Source organism: Zingiber officinale, chromosome 7A (genome assembly GCF_018446385.1).
Source record: "Zingiber officinale cultivar Zhangliang chromosome 7A, Zo_v1.1, whole genome shotgun sequence".
Lineage (NCBI taxonomy): Eukaryota > Viridiplantae > Streptophyta > Magnoliopsida > Zingiberales > Zingiberaceae > Zingiber > Zingiber officinale.
The window spans coordinates 40,785,419-40,801,033 of NC_055998.1; positions in this window are offsets into that span (position 1 = coordinate 40,785,419).

Consider the following 15,615-nt stretch of genomic DNA (forward strand, 5'->3'; position numbering starts at 1 on the left):
AGACGTGACGAATCAGATCGCGATGGGGGTTGGTAGTGCCTCGAACATTTTCTCACCCGAAGGAGAGCCAATCACCAGTTCAGAAACCTCGAAAGAAAATGTGATCGACTGGGCATAATAAAATAAAAAGGACTAAACTTTTTGACCCTACCCAGGCTAAAGACAAGAATATTTTAAGAGTAAAAGTTTAGAAGAGTGACAAATGTTAATCTGTCAGTGCAGAATATGACTTAGTATTTATTGAAAATATTTTTATTAACGAGGGCAAGTGTGGTTATGTTGGATAAACATGATATTGACTTCAGTCAATAAGACAACATCAGTTGATATAACATTGGTTATAATATCAAACTGTACAAATAGTTAAAATAACCTTAGCTATGATAAATGATATATAGGATACATGAAGAAATGATGAACACAACACCACATTGTAAATGATAGAAGGATTCCATAAAAGCCTTTGATTAGATACAAAATTTGTCTTTACACTTAGAATCTGATCAAATACATAGCGTCACATTTCCTCAGGAACAGCCAACCTCAAATAGATAACAAATATTACAAACATAAACTCATAGGGCACTTAGAAAATTTTAGTCCCACTGGATTCAAACTTACCATGGAGCAGAGATAGAAATAGCCCACTTCGTCCGAGCTTGTCAAGGCTCATAAGAGGCAATATTTTGCCCGAGACGAAGAAAGCAACAAAAAACAAAAGCTCAAGGGCAACGAGACAGGGAAACATTGATTCATTCCATGATGGAAAAGTAAATGTGAAAACCACTTCCCTTCTCAAGACATATGAGCTCAACAAGTGAAGCAACCAATTTTAGCCCAAGGGTAACATGTGCTGTGCCCTTCACACAACACCCCTGGGTCATTTGGCTGCCCCTCTATAAGTAGGAAAAATTTCTCTGAAGTTTCTTGGGTCCTTCAGAGTACCTACATCTTTGCATAGAAGATTTGAACTGTGAAGTTTCCTCTCTTAAGACGATCCCTTGAACCTCTGAAGTAGCCAAAGAAAAAATCCCGATAAACTCATATATAGATCTCACCTAGTCCAACAAAAGTTGCCTCCAAAAAGGAGGATCCACGACCATGGCCTTAGCAACAAAAAGTGGCAAGGAAGAAAAAGAACTGAGAGAGGTTGTGGGTGAAGAGAAGGTTGTAGCCCTATTTAAAGGAGAAAAAGGCTTACAGTATGGCCACACTTAATCTATTAAGACAGTGGTACACAAAATCTGTGAGGTCATTTCAAAATCTGGAGCAGAGTCACGGGTAGGAAAAAACAAGATCATACTTCTGTCTAGTCAGTCGTCTACACCTCCTTCGACTAGACTTGAAGGGAAGGCTAGTGATATGGGTTAGAGTTTGTGGGTCTTCAGATGAGGAAAGAAAAGGAAGAAAAGAGTCAAAGGAGGAAAGCCAATAACGGCCGAAACATACTTTCAGAACAAAGATAAGCCAATATCGGTCGATACATGCCTGCCGAACGAAGGCAGGCCAATATCGGTCGATACATGCCTGTCGAACGAAGGTAGGCCAATATCGGTCGATACATGCCTGCCGAACGAAGGTAGGCCAATATCGGTCGATACATGCTTGCCGTATGAAGGTAAGTTAATAACGACCGATGCACACTCCAAAGCAAAGATAGACCAATATCGGTCGATACATGCCTGCCGAACGAAGGTAGGCCAATATCGGTCGATAAATGCCTGCCGAACGAAGGTAGGCCAATATCGGTCGATACATGCCTGCCGAACGAAGGTAGGCCAATATCGGTCGATACATGCTTGCCGTATGAAGGTAAGTTAATAACGACCGATGCACACTCCAAAGTAAAGATAGACCAATATCGGTCGACACATGCCTGCCGAATGAATGGTAGGCCAATATCGGTCGATACATGCCTGCCGAACGAAGGTAGGCCAATATCGGTCGATACATGCCTGCCAAACGAAGGTAGGCCAATATCGGTCGACACATGCTTGCCGTATGAAGATAAGCCAATAACGACCGCTGCATACTCTGAAGCAAAAATAGACCAATATGAGTCAAGAGGGTTCTTTCGAGCAAAGAACCCGCATAGTTCCTTCAATGAATACCTTAGAAACATGTTGAATAAAATGTTATTTTTTAACATAACAAAAATACAAACAAAAGGCACATGAAGGAAAATCATACATGAATATACCGAATAGAATAATTCATGATAGAGAATATATATTTTGGCAGGAAATATGCTTTCAGCTTGTCTTGCAGGCGCTAAACGACAAAGAAGGTACATCTGGGGCACAAAAAAGATTCCTTAAAAATCATCTTCCCCAAGTACGCAGCTGATGTCATAACGAACTCTAACAAACCGGGGTCCACTTCATGACTACGGAGGTTATATGAAGTGGTATAAAAGGGGGAATCCTCTCCGTTGGCTGGGTAAGTTCACATCTCTAATTCTGGGGCTACTGTTCATCTTCTTTCTTCTTCTTTCCTCGGCATCAAGAGAGATCACTAACTTGAGCGTCGGAGGGCCTAACCAGGGATTCCCACCCCGGTCTTAGGTCAATGACGATAGTGTTGGTTGGTCTCTTGTGCGTAGGGAGCCTCGGGAGCTTGAAGGTTCGGCTTTCTCCTATTTGGACGGGGATTTCTTCCTACTTATCAGATTCCTTCGGTGACTCGGGTTTTTCTTCCGATCCGCTTTGGGTTTCTCGGGTCGAGGTTTCACCGGCATTATTGTTCGTCATTACAGTGGGTCGCCTTCTTCCGGATCTCCTTCACGGTCAGCTTCTCAGACAGGATCAAGTTTCCTTTAGTAACAATGTGGTTATAAAGAGAAATAAAGTGATTATCTGTTCTAGTGCATTGGTTGGTAATTTATATACTTTAAATCCAATTTCTCCCATAAAGCAAAATATGGAAATTAATAACACATCTTCTAACTCTAATAAGAGAAAAGAACCTTCGGAAATGAACCAAACACATCTTTGGCATCTAAGGCTTGGTCATATTAACGTAAGTAGGATTCAAAGGCTTGTAGCCGATGGACTCTTGGGTCCATTAGAGTTGGAAAACTTTCCAACGTGTGAATCCTGCTTGGAAGGTAAGATGACCAAGAGACCTTTTAAGGCCAAGGGGTATAGAGCCAAAGAAGCGTTAGAATTGGTTCATTATGATTTGTGTGGTCCTATGTCTATCCAGGCTAGAGGTGGCTTTGAATATGTTGTCTCTTTTATAGACGATTATTCAAGATATGGATACATTTACCTAATGCGCCGCAAGTCTGAGTGCTTTGATAAGTTCAAAGAGTACAAGGCTGATGTGGAGAAATGTCTAGGTAAAAGTATCAAGACACTACGGTCTGATCGTGGTGGTGAATACCTCTTAGGAGAGTTTAGGAATTACTTATCAGAGGTCGGGATTCAATCCCAATTATCCGTACCTGGTACACCCTAACAGAATGGTGTGGCAAAACGAAGGAATATGACTCTTATGGAGATGGTTAGATCGATGATGAGTTATTCAGAATTACCAAATTCGTTTTGGGGATACGCTCTGGAAACAGCAGCGCACATTCTGAACTTAGTACCTTCTAAATCAGTATCTTCTACTCCCACAGAATTATGGAATGGGCGGAAGCCTAGTCTAAGACATATTCGGATTTGGGGTAGTCCAGCACATGTGCTGAAACAAGATGCTGATCTCGTACAGAAGTTCGTATGTTTGTGGGGTATCCCAGTGGAACGAAAGGCAGTTTATTTTATAGTTCTAAAGACCAGATGGTCATTATTTGCACCAACGCCCAGTTTTTAGAAGAAGACTATATAATGGATCACAAGCCCAGTAGTAAAATTGTTCTAGAAGAACTTAGAGAGGACACTTCTACTTCAGTACCAACAGTACAAGATGAAATACCACAAGAGACTGCAACACGTGTCACACATGATACACAACCATAGACGGTGCCTCGTCGTAGTGGGAGGGTTGTAAGGCAGCCCGAGATATTCATGTTTTTGGGTGAGTCTTTGGACTTGATCCCAGGCAAACATGAACCAGATCCTCGGACATATGATGAAGCACTCCAAGATATAGATGCAGTATCTTGGCAAAAGGTAATGAATTCCGAAATAGAATCTATGTATTCTAATAAGGTCTGGGAGCTTGTAGAACCACCTGATGGTGTAAAAGCCATTGGATGTACGTGGATCTATAAAAGGAAAAGAGGGACAGATGGGAAGGTAGAAACCTTCAAAGTAAGGCTTGTTGCGAAGGGGTACACTCAGAAAGAGGGAATCGATTATGAGGAGACCTTTTCACCGGTAGCTATGCTTAAGTCTATCCGGATACTCTTATCCATTGCCGCTCATATGGATTATGAGATTTGGCAAATGGATGTCAAGACAACTTTCCTTAATGGAAGTCTTGAAGAAAACATCCATATGAAGCAACCAGAAGGGTTCATTGAAAAGGGCAAAGAGCATCTAGTGTGCAAACTTAATCGGTCCATTTATGGACTGAAGCAAGCTTCAAGATCTTCGAACATCCGGTTTAATGAAGTAATCCATTCATATGGATTTATTCAGTATCCGGATGAGTCTTGTGTATACAAGAAGTGTAACGGAAACATGGTGGTATTTCTTGTACTATACGTAGATGATATTTTGTTAATTGACAACAATGTCAAGGTATTATCAGACATAAGGGAATGGTTGTCCAAACAATTTGATATGAAGGACTTAGGAGAATGTGCACACATCCTTGGGATCAAAGTTATAAGGGATCGCAAGAAAAGAATATTGTGCCTATCCCAAGCTTTATATATAGATACAATCCTTGCTCGTTTTAGCATGCAAAACTCCAAGAAAGGTTTCTTACCTTTTAGGCATGGAGTAGCCTTATCTAAAAAGATGTCTCCAAAAACATCAAAAGAGATTGAGGACATGAAGGCAGTTCCTTATGCTTCGGCTATAGGAAGCCTTATGTATGCAATGTTGTGTACGAGACCTGATATCTGTTTTGCCGTGGGCATGGTTAGCAGATATCAAAGTAACCCTGGACAAGGACATTGGACTGCAGTAAAACATATATTAAAGTACCTGAGAAGGACTAGAGATTATATGCTAGTTTACCAAGCAGACGATTTACTCCCTATGAGTTACACGGATTCGGACTTCCAATCAAATAGGGACAACAGTAAGTCTACATCAGGCTATGTGTTTAATTTAGGAGGCAGAGTCATTGCATCGAGGAGTGTTAAGCATAAATGCGTCTCAGACTCAACCATGGAAGCTGAGTATGTGGCAGCCTCTGAGGCAGCTAAAGAAGCTGTATGGGTCAGGAACTTTCTAATGGACTTAGATGTGATTCCTGGTTTGCTCAAGATCGTCACAATTTATTGTGATAATAGTGGAGCAGTTGCAAACTAGAAGGAACCATGAGCCCATAAGGCAAGTAAACATATAGAGCGCAAGTACCACCTGATACGAGACATTATCAAGCGAGGAGAAGTTGTCGTCGCCAAGATAGCATCAGCAGATAACCTGGCAGATCCTTTCACTAAGGCCCTTCCGGTGAAAGCTTTTGATTGGCATGTGGAGGGGATGGGAATCAGATGTATGGCAACAGATATGGCAGCTTAGACTTTTAGTATAAGTGGGAGATTGTTTCACTTTTATACACATTTATTTTGAAATAAAGAATCACATTGGTCAAATGTTTACATTTATTTGTTAAATGTAATTGTTCAATTAATTTATATAGTAGATAACATGGAGTGTGGAGTCACACTTAGAAGATCATGTTGTCAGTTCTCTATAAATTATAAACAGTTGCTCACGACTAAGATGGAAAGGAACAAACCATCAGAATAGACGTAATGTAATTAAGTATTAGTTTATCTTGACTAATAAATTACACTGATACACTTTAAGTGTATTGAGTAGGATCATTTAGGAAAGTTCTTTTTGTACTGACTTAGTAAAATAACTAGACCTTAGTTATTATGGAAGTGTGTGCTCTTAATCCTAATATAATAACAAGCATGTATATTTAGTATTTATTTCTTTGACTTATCAAAAGGTGAGGTTTAGCTTGATAAATCAATATGCCTGATAAGTTAGGAAATGATATTACTTATAGTATGTATTGTTGATTATAGAAGGAATCTGTGTCCTAGTTATCTAGGTTGAGAATGCCCCCAAGAGGAGCTCATAAGTATTGCCATGTTAAACCCAGCAGGTGGACCTAGTCCAACATGACAATAAAGTTGGGTGGTACTACTCTTCGAGCTAGATATTAATTAAATGAGTTGTCAGTAACTCACTTAATTAGTGGGCATTCGTAATCTTAAACACAGGGAGATTAACACACTCATGAAAAGAAGGAGCCCATAATGTAATTTGGGATTGGTGCGGTAGTGCGGTAATAACTCTCTAGTGGAATGAGTTATTATCGATGAACTTGAGTTGTGTGTTCGGGGCGAGCACGGGATACTCAAGCTCATCGGAAGGCCAAAACCAATTTCTCCTCTAGGTCCCTATTGTAGCCTCAATAAAGCCTCAAGTCCATCCAAAGAAAAGCCTATCTTGGTGTCCAAGAAGAGGTCGGTTCATTGCTTGGTGACCAAGCAATGGCCGGCCACATATTCTCTAGAAGTGGTCCGCCCTTGCCTTGGACTAGGGGGCCGGCCGCAATATTTAAATTAGGAAGGTTTCTTTTGAATTTTTAAATTTCCTCAGATATTTACAATTTGTAAAATGAGAGATTTTAAAATTTTATAAAATTTTCCTAATTTAAATTAGGCCACAAGGTTTTAAAAGAAAGTTGTAAAATTTATAAAACTTTCTTTTAAAAAGAAATATTATTAGAGATGTTTTAAATTTTAAAACTTGGTTTTAAATTTTAAAACTTTCCTTTTAATATCCACATTAGAAAAAAAAATAGTTTGTAAATTTTATTAGAAGTTTTCTTCTTTTAAATTTTATAAAAAAATTTTCTTTCTTTCCCTTTTAATAAGTGGTCGGCCACCTTGCTTGGTGCCCAAGCATGGGGCCGATCAAATAATTAAACATCAACAAATAGTTGTTTAATTAATAAATCAATCTAGGATTGATTAATTAAAAGGAAAGATAAAGAAAAAATTAAAAGGAAATAGGAATTAGTCTAATTTTTTATAAAACTTTTTTCATAATTTTCCGTTGGGAAACTAATATAAAAAGGGGGGAAGGGGAGGACTTGAAAAACATAACAATTTAATTTCCGCATCATACTAGTTAATTTTTCTTTGTATAAATAACAAATATAAGAGGCATTCGATTCTTGTTTTTCGAATTTAATTTCGATGTTGTGTTCTTTTTATTTTTTCCTTGTGTTTTGATTGTTCCTTTTGGTTAAACTAGAGTTATATAAGGAAATTAAATATTAACTTTCCTTAAAAGGCTTTGTCTAGTCGGTGGTGGTTGCTCCCATATCCAAGAAGGCCAAGTGCCTCGCCATGCAGTACTGGAAGCCAATTTTGAAAACTAATATTTAATTGAATTTATAGCCTAGGTGATTTGGATCAAACGTGTTAAGTTTCGTAGGAGATCCAAATCTAAACCTAAAAGAACATATAAGTTAAATTTGGAATCAAACGTGTTAAGTTCCGCAGGAGATACAAGTTTAACTTAAAAGAACACATGGTAGCTAGGAAAGGTTCAGATCACGTACAAAATTTTTGTACAGTGGAGTCATTGGGTTTTCCGAGTAGCAACCAACACGCAAGGGGGCCCGGCCACAATATTTAAATTAAGAAGATTGTTTTTGAATTTTTAAATTTCCTCAGATATTTACAATTTGTAAAAAGAGATATTTTAAAAATTTATAAAATTTTCATAATTTAAATTAGGCCACAAGGTTTTAAAAGAGAGTTGTAAAATTTATAAAACTTTCTTTTAAAAAGAAATATTATTAGAGGTGTTTTAAATTTTAAAACTTGGTTTTAAATTTTAAAACTTTCCTTTTAATATCCACATTAGAAAAAAAAAAGAGTTTGTAAAGACATAGACATCCTCTACCATCCAGGAAAGGCCAATAAGGTGGCAGACGCACTTAGCAGGAAGTCCAGTGCTACCTTACTATCCCTCTCAGCTATGTCACCGCCCTTACAAAAGGAGATTACTTATTTCGGTCTTGAACATATAGTTGGGCAACTCTCTACTATGACATTAGCATCTACCCTGCTTGGTGACATTCAGATAGCTCAGGATCAGGACCCTGAAATTCAGAAAATCAAGCAAGGATTAGCAGAATCAGAAAGTGGAGAGTTCCGAGTATCTGATAGTGGGGTAGTGTATTTTGGTGACAGACTATTACGAAGGAAGATCCTAGATGAGGCTCATAGGACTCCTTATGCGATGCATCCTGGCTCCACTAAGATGTACCAAGACCTAAAGAAACGTTTTTGGTGGCCTGGGATGAAAAGAGACATCGCTAGATATGTCAGTACCTGTCTGACCTGTCAGAGGGTCAAGGTAGAACACCAGAGACCAAGAGGAGTTCTGTAGCCTATTCAAATCCCAGAATGGAAGTGGGAGGATATTTCTATGGATTTCATAGTGGGACTACCCAGAACCACGAATGGTTTTGATGCCATCTGGGTGACCGTCGACAGATTGACTAAGTCAGGCCACTTCTTAGCTATCGGGATATCCTACTCTATGGAGCAGCTGGCTCAGTTATATCTCAAGGAGATCGTCAGACTGTATGGAGTCCCACTGTCCATCATTTTAGACAGAGATAGTAGATTCACGTCACACTTTTGGGAGTGTGTACAGTCAGCATTGGGCACCAAGTTAAAGTTTAGCACGACCTTCCATCCTCAGACAGACGGTCAGACGGAGCGAGTAAACCAGGTACTCAAAGATATGCTCTGTGCATGTGCCCTAGACTTCAAGGGAAGTTGGTGCAAATATCTGAGTTTAGCAGAATTTACATACAACAATAGCTATCATACCACTATTGGTATGACACCTTACGAGGCTCTCTATGGGCGGAGGTGTAGTTCTCCAATCTGCTGGTATGAGAGTGGTGAACAGAAAGAACTAGAACTTCAAACAGATCTAGTGGCAGATACCACAACAGCTATACAGCAGATCCGTCAGAGGATAGAGACAGCTCAAAGCCGCCAGAAAAGCTATGCCGATACACGGCGTCGACATTTAGAGTTTTCAGTTGGAGATATGGTATTTCTCCGAGTGGTTCCCATGAAGGGAGTAATGCGTTTTGGGAAGAAGGGCAAATTAAGTCCCAGATATATGGGACCATACCTTATCAATAGAAGAGTTGGCAAGGTAGCATATGAGCTAGAGCTACCCCAGGAGATGTCAGCTATCCATAATGTATTTCATGTCTCTATCCTGAAGAAGCATATCTCAGATGCCACCCAAGTGATTGAGCCCCATTCGATACAAGTCCGTGAAGACCTCAGCTATGACAGTCGGCCTATTCAGATAATAGACCGAGCAGTTAAGAAATTACGGAACAAGGAAGTACCATTAGTAAAAGTTATTTGGCAAAATCACACGACAGAAGAGGCAATTTGGGAGACAGAAGCTAGTATGAGGCAGAAGTACCCAGAGTTATTCTAAGTTCGAGGATGAACTTTTTATAAGGTATGGGGGATTGTAACACCCAAAAATTCTCAAATTAATTTTAGAAATATTCTATTATTTTTCTAGAATTTTAGAATATTTTTCTAGAATTTTTAGAATATCCGAAGTAGCAAAATTAAATAAAAATATAAAATAGCCTAAGCGGGAATCGAACCCAAGTCCTATTAGACTCTGTGCCTTATAGATGACTCTAGTAACCAAGGGGCCCCAGCAGGGGTGTGCTGAAAGAAGAGGAGAGGAATTTTATTTATGATTAAGTTGGGTCGAATTAATCACTTAATATAAATAGGGAATTTAAGTGGGAGATTTTATTTTCTAAACGACAATTTCCCTCACCCTCAAACCCTCACCGCCGAACCTCTTTCTCCTCCTCACCCTCTCGGCGCCCAAGGCCAAGAAGCCTAGGGTTCCATCCCTAGGGTCGTAGGAGCACCTTCCGGCGACGATTCCGGCACGAGGACGCTCCCCTCCGCGAGAAGGAAGCGTAGACGCAAGAGGATCGCCGAAACAATCATCTTCTCCGGAAACCTAGCGATCAGATTCGTAAGGAAACTAGCGCAGGATGTAAGTAACCCCTCACCTGTAGCATAAGTAGCTATTCGCATGCTTTTATGATGCTAGATCACTTTTATGACCTTGTGTAGTCGTATGCAGAATTAGAGCACACCAGGTGCTCGATAAAATGACTAGTATAATCATATACCATAGTAGGCATTTTTAATAGTACAGTTAAATGTCATAGATGTATTTCATTAACATACATGGTCTTGCTTCAGTTATATGGGACTACGGTCCAATGGGTGGGCTCCCATAGTCGCCTCTAGGTTTAGATAACCTAGCTCTAGGTTTAGATAACCTAGTAAAAGCAAGATAAGATAAATCAGCTTATAAATAGTATTTTACTTTTAACAGTGGCACTGTACTGGAATTCAGTTGTCCTTGGGTTGGGCTCCCATAGTCGTCCCTTGGTTTAGATAACATAGTACCCTACTAGATTCGGGACTTGCTACCTCGGGCCTAGTTAGGGATGCGCGCACAGCAAGTACAGTTGTCGGGCCCATCAGCAGCATGTTTAGTATTTTTATCTATTATGGAAATAGTTTTCAAACCTTTACAAATCAGATATATGAATACAGTTCAGTGACAGCAGTAATCTGATACAAGTCCTTGCTTAGCTCATGTATCGGTTTAGCTTCCTTGATGGTACAGTAATTAGTTTATGTTCAGTATGTGATTGCTATGATTTACATATCCATATACCATGCTCCTAGCACTTTTAATATGATTCTCATTATGTATATCAGCATAGCATCTTTTAAAGAGCATGATTTCTTCGTATGCATGTTTTTGTGAGGTAGATGGTTTCTTACTAAGCTCCCAAGCTTATATTTTCCCTTTTTCCTTATGCTGCAGATACAGGTAAAGGGAAGATGGATTAGCGGAGGCTGGAGGGCGATGCCATAAAGATGTGTGTGCAAGGAACTTGGAATAAAGACTCTTGGGGAGTAGCCCACCTAAAGACTTAGAATTTCAGCTTTTAGTTACTTTTCTGCACTTTTAGGATGCTAAGTCCCATGATTTATGAACCTAAGGGTTTTTCCATGCTTAGACTGCTAATTGTCTTGTTAATAGATAATAAAATATGAGTGATGTTATGTTTTAGCGATTTCTGGAAGTTCTATATTTAGTCGGGGTCTGATTTCTATAGAAATCAGAAACCCAATCGATCAGCCGATCGATTGAGCAGTCCTCAATCGATCAGCCGATCGATTGAGCTATCCTCAATCGATCAGTCGATCGATTGGATGAAGTCCCCACGTACAGAACACTATGGAATCGATCAGCTTATCGATTGAGGAGCCCTCGATCGATCAGCCGATCGATTGGGAAGCGATCTACCGCATACAGAGAGCTGATGAGTCGATCAGCTGATCGATCGGCCATGGATCGAGCAGACGATTGATCAGGAAATTTGCTCCCACGAACAGAGAGCTTCTGAATCGATCTCTGGATCGATTGGCCAGATTGGATCGATCAGCCGATCGATCCAGACGGGACTTCCATGCACAGTAGCACGTTGGATCGACCAGTGGATCGATGAAACCACTCCAATCGATCCACCGATCGATTGGAATGTCTAATTTCAGCTAGAAGTGTCTAATTTTAGTTTTTGATCAATATATGTACAACTTCAGAAGTGTATTCTGGGTATAATTTCCAAATTTTATAGTAAATAGCAGAGAGTTTTAATTAGTTTAGCTTTTTCACACCTTAATATCCGGTGATAGCCCAAGAATAGCTTAGCACAAGCATAATGTAACCCCCAGCCTCACAGCTTAGTCAGTAGGAGGCGGGCCGTTACATTTGTTAACAGATCATTTTTAAACAAGCATTCAAGGAGTTGCAGCTAAATCCAAGTGAGCCTTAACCCATGATGACTCCTTTGTATGGATTCATGGGTAATGAGATCCAGCTGCTCAGTCAAATAAAGTTGGCCATATCCTTAGAGGAGGCATGCCTAGTGAGGACGTGTTGATCGACCTTCATAGTAGTGGGCGTTCCTGTAACGCCCGCCCTCCCTGCTAACCCTAAGGGACGGGGCTACGATACTCTACGTACGTACTACAGCGGAAGACTTAAAATTATTTTTTCTTAACTTAATTAAAATCGAACTACACTAACATGGTTTTATAACATGATAACGAAATAAATAAAAACTTAGTATCAAGTCACTCATATTGTATTACATTTCACAAAACCAAAGCATAGTTCTTAAAGGTTTTAAAGCAGGTTCTTAATTAGTTGCCTAGCCACCGCCACACACATCTTCGTTGCCCCTCCTGCTGCTCCTTTAACTCATCCAGCTTTTTCCTTTATCTGTGGTACAAGGAAAGTAAGCTATGAGCACTCATGGCTCAGTAAGTTCCTTTCCTACTGAGTAAAGCCAACAATCAGCACATAATCAAGAATGTATCAACAAGTCATAATCTCAGCTAATCATGGCATAACATAGCATTCTATTCAAGCTTATCATGCATCATAATATAATCACAACTAGTCATGGCATATCAAACATCATCATGGCCGAAACATATACATAGTGCATTGCATAAAACATAGCTAGACATAGCATAACAAACAAGTATCATGGTATATCAAAGCATGGCCGAAACATGTATATCAAAGCATCATAACTATGGCTGAATATGTACATCAAGGCATCATCAAATCCATGGCCGAAATCTATATATATCAAGCATCAACATATCCATGGCCGAAACATGTCTATAAGGTATAGCATGAACATAACATAAACATATCTTATCATGGCATATCATAATCAAGAGCATAGCATGAAACATAGCATAATTAAAAGGTGTATGCAATATGATTTTGGAAAACATGTATCCGAAAAACATGTGTATGTCTCATGATCTTTAAAACCATTCTCTTTTATATGTATATATACTTGAAAATAATCTCAACATAAGGGGGATCCCGGCTATGTACCACTTACATATTGCGCGCAACCTTGTAGGTCCAAGGTAGCAAGTCTTGAACCCTACGAGGCAAACATACTAGGCCCTTAGTCCTAGGGGCACTTAGGAGCCCATCCCTAACGAGGTCCTTAGTCCCAGGGCGCTTATGGAGCTCACCCTTGGTACAAGCCACTCACACATAAAGTAAAGTACATGTCATACATATCATGTATCATAAAAGCATGCATCACTTAGGCACACATCATAAAAGTATGCATCACTTAGGCATACATCATGTCATAAAAGTATGCATCACTTAGGCATACATCATATCATAAAGGTATGCATCACTTAGGCATACATCATATCATAAAGGTATGCATCACTTAGGCATACATCATGTCATAACAATATGCATCACTTAGGCATAGATCATAAAAACATGCATATCTTAAGCATAAAGCATATCATCAAGCATGCATATTTTATCCACATAGCTTATCATAAAAGCATGCATATTTTAAGCACAAAGCATATCATATCATAAAAGCATGCATATCATATCATAAGTCATAAATCACAAGCATACATATTAAGCATAAGGGTGTATCTTGTGATTATCCTATCATAGGAAACATGGTATCATATTTATATTGGTTCTAAGCTTCCTAAACCCTTGTGGCCGAAACCCCTTTAGAGCTCAATTTAGGCTAAACACAACATCCAAGCATGTGGTACCTAAATTATCATCATAACATTTTCATAGGAAGCATTATAAACATGATTAACTTTGTTTCTAAGTTCTTCAAGTCCCTAATTTCATGTGGCCGAAACCTTAAGGTGTGAAACAAGGTTCCATATGACATAAAAACATAGACAACTTGAAATCATATTTATAACATTTTTACCAAGAAATAAGGTAAACACATTTGACATATTTGAATTAGTTCCTAAGTTCTTTAAGCCCTTAACATATGTCATGGCCGAAATTTAACAAGTTCTCATTAGGGCTACAAACAAGCATACAAGCATGTGAACTTGGACTAACATTATGTATAAATTCATACAAAGCATCATACAATAGTTATGGCCGAAACATACCCTAGCATCATTTTAGGTCATAAAACAACATATAGCAATTGAACCTTGGCTTTCTACTTATCACATTTCATGTAGGGTGACATGAGCATATTTAATTTAAGTCCTAGGGTCCCTAGGGTGTCTAACCCTCCATGGCCGAGACTTACAATAGTCCTTTAAGATCATGGAAAAATTATACAAGCATGTGACACAATCAATAGGTTATCATATTTTCATAAGAAGCATTTTAACACCTTTGGTTTAAATTCTAAGGCCTCTAGGTCATTTAAACCCTACTTGGCTGAAACTCATCAGTGTTTAAACTTGCTTCAATAACATAAAAAAAAACATGTGAAGTCATACGAGTTTCATAGCATGTGTAAAGACAAGCCTAATGAGTATACATATGAATTGTGTCTTAGGCTTTCTAGGTTTCTTTTTCTCTTTTTCTTTTATTTTTTTTTTCCATGGCCGAAACCTACCATTCTTTAGCTAGGTTTTTAAGTGGCCTAAAGCATGAAAAATCTAAGTAAGTTTCATGGCAAAAGTTACTAAGAAACATATATACAAATTGGTTCATGAGTAAACTAGGACCCCTTGTGGTCATACATGATATATGTTATGCTACTAATTTTTCTACACCCTAATTAAGCATGAGGGCATTAAACAACTTTCATATCTAAACAGCACAGAGGTCTTGAGCATTTTTAAATTTTGTTTAAGCTTTCTAAGCTATCCATCTCATCATGGCCGAAAAACCCTAAGAAGGAGTTCATGAAATTCTAGCAATATTCAAGCATACAAATCCTTTAAGATCTTTGTATTCTATAGCATGAGCATGGTTATTTAAATTTAAAGGTCTTCCTAATCCTAAACCCTTCCTTGGATGAAACATATGAGTGGGTTTTCTTTTAGTTTCAAATATCTTCTAAGGAAGAAAAACCAATACATAATCCTTAATATTTAATAGGGAGAACCTTGTACTAGTTGGGTAAAACAATAAATTTCCCTAGCCTCTTAAGAATATTTTTGGCCGAAATTCTAGGGTTCAGTACTCCTCTGATCAAGCATCATATAGGTATAAAAGCATGAAGAAGAACCCCTCTAGATAGCATAGAAAAATCTATCATATAGTGAAGACTAGTTAAACATCATTAGATTTTGAAAGCTCTTCTTGGCCGAATTTTCTCAAACTTGTTTCTAGGTTTTAAAATCCTCATAAAATCTGAAAAGTACATAAAACGCCTTGTACCACAGGTGAGGGGAAGCTTACATCCTTTTCGCTTGTGGATCTAAGGTATGGTGAAGAAGAAATAGTCTCTTCTTCTAGTTCCTTTCCCTTGATTCCTTTGCTAAGTCCTCCTTGTATCTTAGGCTTTCTTAGGGACAAACTTGGCTTTGGG